Source organism: Alosa pseudoharengus, unplaced genomic scaffold (assembly GCF_046254945.1).
Source record: "Alosa pseudoharengus isolate Yale_2024_CS ecotype anadromous, Long Island Sound unplaced genomic scaffold, YU_APseudo_1.1 YU_APseudo_1.1_scf_21, whole genome shotgun sequence".
NCBI lineage: Eukaryota > Metazoa > Chordata > Actinopteri > Clupeiformes > Clupeidae > Alosa > Alosa pseudoharengus.
Window position 1 is genome coordinate 26,559,763 of NW_027468674.1, and position 6,724 is coordinate 26,566,486.

Below are 6,724 nucleotides of genomic sequence, written 5' to 3' on the forward strand. Positions count from 1 at the left end.
ACCTGGTTATGAATGGAATGAATAGGACAATACCGCCAATAGGCCTGTGAGGTATTACTCCAGTGCTACATGAAGAACATATGAAAGCATTTGGAGTGTAACCTGAGCCAAAATGGAGCTTCGTCCACGCTACCCAGAGGAGCCGTGAAACAACCTGCAACAATGAGAAGATCGATGGGCGGCGAGGGGCGTCTGGAGGGAACGGAGTCTGGCCTGGCCGTGCAGCGAGCGGGAGCCACGCCGACGTTGTTGTGATCTCCTTGCGAACGCATCCTGTTAACGGGGGTTACGAAACCTGGCTTCAAACTGCGCTCTCGTGATTCGTCATATCGGAGCGTCCCTCAGATCTCGAGAACGGAAACGGCTATACATCACGCGGGGGGAAAAAAGGGCCCTGATCTGAGCACTTTTAGGAAGCCATTAGTGAGACGAGCGATCGGGGTGATTGTGGCAGCGCTGTTTCCTTGTACTGACTCAGTGGGTAGCTATTTACAGAACACCGATAATTGCTCAGAGGCCAAACGCCAGCCTACTGATACATATCAAGGAATGACCCCCACTGGGCATTGGGCCAGGCCTTTGCCCCAGAGGTAGAGCAAAGGCACACACACACACACACACACACATACACACATACACACATACACACAGAGTGTATACACACAGGCATGCATGCACGTACACATAGTACTCTCACGCACCCACACACACATGCAAACACACAGACAAACAAACGAAATGTTACATCTCATCACAGACACATTGATCAGACGTTTGCAGAACATCATAACAAACATTAGCACATATGCTTTCACATACACACACACTTTCTCACATGGGCGATTGCCAGCACACAATTACACAAATGCAGAAACAGGCAATAACGTCATGATGCGCACCCCCCCCCCCCCCCCAACACACACATACACATACATTCACACACACACACACGCACACACATACACACACACACGGGAGCTCATCAATCACATACTCTCAGGGGGGAGTTGAGAGTGGCCAAGTATAATGTCCATTGTGCAATCGGCTCTGTGTTGTGGTCCAATGTTGGCTCGTGGTCTCTGGGCCTCTGCTGCGCTTGGTCCTGTGCCTAAACTCTCTTCAAGAAATCAAAGCCATTTACGCTGGAGTGGTGCATGGACATTCGCCTCTCCCCAGGATCTCTGTGTGTGTGTGAGTGTGTGTTTGTGTGTGTGTGTGTGTGTGTGAGAGAGAGAGAGGACGAGTGAGGAGTAGGACAAGTGAGGAGTCAAAAGTGTGTGGGGAGTAGGGGGGGGAGGTGTTGAGGAGGAGGAGAGGACAGGAGGAGGTAGTGAGCCTGAAGGAGAGGAGAGGAGAAGAGAGATTGGGACAAAGAAAGACAGATGATAAGAAGAGAGAGGTAAGAGAGGAGGAAGGTGACCTGGATTATATTTAAAGAACATATAGCAGAGGAGAGCAATGAGGAAGAGGGGGAAAAAAGGCAGAAAAATGTAGAGTAGAGTGGGAAAGGAGAGAGGATGATCAGAGTAAAATGGGAGGAGATGACCGGAGAGAGAGAGAGGTGGACATGCAGGAGAAAGAGAAGCCCGGAGAGGAGAGGAGAGCAGGAGAGAGCGGCTGTGCACATGTGATTGCTTTTCACATTAGCATGGCCTCCCTCCTGCCTGCCCCAGGTCCCAGGCCCCGGGACCCAGACCTCCATCCATCAGCCGCCTGGCCAGGGAGCAGCGCAGGAGGAGGGGGCAGCCGGGTCAAACCCACTGACAGGAGACATTCCCATCAGGTTCCCATTTGGTGGTGGGTCAGCTCTGGACATGAGTGAGAGAGAGACAAAGAGAGGGAGGGAGAGAGAGAGAGAGAGAGAGAGAGAGAGAGAGAAAGAGTGTGTGTGGGAGAGAGAGTGACAGAAAGAGAGAGTGAGAATGAGGGAATGAGTCTGTCTCTGTGTTAGAAAGAGAGAGAAATTGTGTGTGTGTGTGAGAGAGAGAGAGAGAGAGAGAGAGAGAGAGAGAGAGAAAGAAAGAGAGAGAGAAAGAAGGAAAGGCTCACTATCCGGAATCTTGGAACATTGAACATGACATAAGGGTCAAGCTACACAGATATGTTTCATGGCCAATATAACAGAGGGAGAAGAAATCAGCCAGTGGTTGAGGATTTGGTGCTTGAAGCTGTTGAGCTGCAGGATACCCCCAGGATACCATGTGATTTATTTTAGCCACTGAAGTCATATTGGGAATGGCAATCAGGAACATTAATGATGCATGAATAATCACATGTGGTTGCCAATCTATGAATGAGCTGTGTGAGTATGTGTGTGTGTGTCTGTGTCTGTGTGTGTGTGTGTGTGTGTGAGAGAGAGAGAGAATGTGTGTGTGTTAAGTCTCCTCTGTGGAGTTAAGGAAAGAGGAAGGGTGTAATGGTGTCATTATCCTAAATATGAATAGCATGGATACAGCAGAAGTAAGAAAAACAGTGCATGTCAAATGTGTGTGCTTATATCTGTGCACCTGTGAATGTGTATATCTGAATTGGTGCATCTGGAGTGTGTGTGTTTCTGAGTGTGTAGTGTGAAGTAGAGTGTGTGCACATTTGTTTATTTGTATGTGAGCCTGAGTGTATGTGTGAGGGTTCAGTCCACTATAAGCACCCTAAACCCTTGTTTGTGCAGGTTCTCTCTCCTTGGGGAAGCCCTATAAAAAAAAAAAACTTGCCATGACGCGCAGATGAAACAGCCTACTTTAAGAGCACAGGGATCAAGTTAGACCCAGTGCTACACACTGACATCTGCAAGCCATAACACAAAAGCACTACAAAAAAAAGAATCATAGTTTTGATTTTCTTTCCTCATATATACGTATAATGAGGCACACTAGGGGTCTTTCGGGGGACCAACCTGAACAGTAAGAGGTAACCGAGGAAAAGAAGACTGCATAAGCCCTGGGACCAGAATCCATCACGGACCCTCAGAACCAAAAACATCTTCATCTGATCAGTTGGACGGATAAGCAGAGTGGCCTCTAAGCGATCGCACATTTCTCACGTGTCTGTGAGCGGGGCTTTATGGCGCACATGGAGAGATAGGAGGGAGGAGCGCCGAGCGGAGGCCCTTTCATCGGCTCCTTCCTCCCCACCAGCACACAGCGCGCTGAGGGCAAGGGAAAATAAATGGCTCCTTTTATTTTGTGTCTTTCAAACTGTTTATTACCACCGACGAGAATAACTCACTCATCCCATTGTCAAACATAATCATCGCAACGCTCCTCCAGGGTTGCGATCGCTTCTTTACTGGAAACCAGCAGCACAGAGCTTCCTAATAACCCACGTCTGGAGACGCTAAAGGGCGTGGGCGTGATGGTGGTGGTGGTGGGGGGGTAGAATTTACTGTTCTTCTTTTTCACAATAGCATGATTTTCTGAAATTAGTGAACTCCTTTGTTTTGATGAAAGCTCTTCAATAATTATGAGTGTTTTCTTTTTGTGCTTCCCTTTTGTCTTGTTGCTGCCCCCCCCCCCCCAATCCCTTTTTTTCCCTTTTGGATCACAGACGTTTTGGAGACCTTCCCTGAATTGAGGCTGGCTCCTTCAAGGATGAAATCCTGTCCCGCTCGCCTGCTCTGCCTCGGGGTCTGTCTCTCCCGCTGCACGCTCATGGTCCGTTTCAAATGCATACTTGCTTTGATTGAGACAGGATTCGCTCCCTCTATACAATACGCTGGCAGATCCTGCCAGATTCCAGCGGCGAACGGGAGGGGGTTTCTTCTCTGTCTTTTTTTATTTTTTTTTAGAAGGTGCGGGAGCGTGCCGACGTGAAAATCGAGCAATCGCGCCATTTGCTGTGGTCTCGTAACAAAAGTGGACAGAATGACTGATCAAAGAGATAAATAAATGGATGTAAAAATCAGTCTGTCTGCTCTTAAACCACCCGACCACATCTATCGGCAGAATCAAGCCACAACTATCAGCCTGTAATGTTATTTACTGGCATTCAAGCTGCTGTGAATGTACAAAAAGATCAGCCAGTTTCTTGCTGAGTTTGTGTGTAGCTCAAACTGATTTATTTACAGTATTAATTAACCATATTTTATTAAAGTCAAACAAGAGTAATGGAAGACAAGCCACAACTATTTGAAGACTTCACTCAAAAGAGACCAAGGAGAGGAAAAGAGGAAACGTTTTTTTTTTTTGTCTGTGTAAATGACATTCAGGAATAGTGGCAGTTCCTCATCTAAACCAGACTGTAGGGGATCATTGTGTTGGTTGTCAGTGCTGTGCACTACCTGAGAGCAACAAGGCTTGGAATTTGAGCCCAGGCGTGCAACTCTACCTGCGTGGCCGACCTGACCGCCAGCAGGCTGCCCGGTTGGCTCCGTCTCTCCCCTGTCCTCCGAGTGAGACCCAATCCTCTCCCTTTCCCATTGTTCCCAGTCTGGCTTATCGCTTTTCACGGGCTTGTACTTCTCCCTCCTACTCCACTTAGGCAAAACATACAAACCCCTATGGATTCATAGGCACTGAACCCTAATTGAAATAATGGCGGCCGGGATATCTAAATGAGGCCGTCCATCCATGCAGCGTAGTGTTTATGTCTGCGGTGCTGGGTAAATATCCCTCATCATTTATAGGGGTTCTTGTTTGTTGTAGAACGCAGCTAGGCAGCAGATCTTATCGGGCTCCGGGCCCAAGACAGGCCAGACTCATTCACCAGGAGAGCATGGCTGCTGCGGTCACTGCTGGCACTAGTGCTCTCTGACACCAAGTTAAAAACAGCCACCTCAACGCCGTTACAACATTCTCCAAATATTTCCCCCTCTTCCTGCCACAAACACAAAGTAATTAATCTGGTGCCCTTTCCTCTGTGCAGAAGTGAGTGTGTGAGTGAGTGAGTGTGTGTGTGTATGTGTGTGTGTGTTTGTGGTTGTTTGACTTAGGAATCTTTTGGTGGATTTTACATCACGTCACTGTTTGCTCTTTGCTGACCTGTCTATCTGAGATAATTCCAAGGAAGGTCATTGAAGAAAGTACAAACAGGCCTGAATCCATTTACAAGCAATTATATGAGCAATTATATAGGCAATTATATATATACACGTGGGACGCCCCATAGGCTGCTATCAACAGGAAATTTGACTGGAAGCCAATCGGAGGACAGGTCATCATTCACAATGCCATGCCGACTTGAGATAGAGTATGTGAAATGTTTTATTAACGTCTAGTCTTACAAAATGCCCATTTGGCATGTGGGACAATACAGAGTGTATAACGTGTAATTGGGTGGTGCGTTATTGGAGCATAAACAAAAGATGTCCAAAGGTGAGTTTATAGTGGCCTGTGCTGTTGTGTGGATTTATGTATTTGGTGTGTGTGTGTGTGTGTGTGTTTGTGTGCATGTGAATGTGTGTGTGTGTGTATGTGTGTGTGTGTGAGATAGAGAGAGTGTTGTGGCTTGTTCGACTGGGGTTCCCATGGCCCACCAGAGCTCTAGTGTATTCTGCATGGCAAGCACAGGGGCCTGGCTCCGCTGACAGGCCCAATCAGTGGGCCCCTATCAACTGCTCACGGGCCCCACAGGATCCACATCCTCCCCCAGCGCTGAGCACTGACCTGAGGTGACCCCCCTCTCTCCTCCCCTTCCCACATTCCCGGTTCCCGTACCCCCCAATAACTCTCCTCTTCAACACCCCCCCCCCCAACTCACCCCCCCCCCCCCAACTCAGCCACCCGTACCTCCACTGGCTCCACACAGAGATAACACCCACACCTTACAATCAATGACATGTCTAAGGACTAAGGAGAAGCCGTCCCAACAAACACAAAACTCCCTCCTTTGTTAACATCCCTCCTACCCACTTTCAGTTCTCACCAGACACAGACAGACACACAAACACACAGACAGACAGACAGACACACACACACACACTCACACACACACACACACACACACACACGCGCACACACACACTCCATCTCCATCCCCCTGCCTGCCACCTTCAAGTCCCGTTGCCATCTTTCTTCTTTCATTCCTTCCTTCCTCCCTTCCTATGGCTTAAAGTTAATGCGCAACAAGAAAAACAGAGAGTACCCTGCTTTTCCTGTGTGTGTTGAATATTTCATAAGTGAGGGAGAGTGAATGTGTGTGTGTGTTTATGGGTGAGGCAGAGAGAGAGAGAGAGAGAGAGAGAGAGAGAAAGAGAGAGAGAATGAGGGTTGTATTGTGCTGCCTCAGCAAAGGCTGGGAATAAATAGCATAAAAGAAATGACTGAGGCGTCCGGAATAATTTTTATTTCTTCTCTTGCCTTTTATTGTGTGCCCACCTTCAGAAATAATTCCTACAACAGTACCTTCACCCTCTGATTAAAAAAAGAGTAGGGGAGAGAGAGGGAAAAAAGCTGAATTTCCTGGATGACTCAACACGTCATTTCTCAGGAGCTCCATAAAATCAGTCAGCCTGGACCGTACCGCCCGTTGTGATGGTGAGTGTTGACGTGGGCCGCAGGGCAGAAAGAGAGAGAGAGAAAGAAATAGAGAGAGAGAGAGAGAGAGAGAGAGAGAGAGAGAGAGAGAAATAGATGAAGTCCTCATTATAAAAACCTTTCTGGCCCAGAATTCACCTCTCTCAGGTTCTCCATCCTTCAGCCCCCCCCCCATCTATTTTAGGCCTCAAATATATTAGGAACCTCAATATGGAACAGCTGACCCAGGAACAGACCTGCCGACACGCATTCTA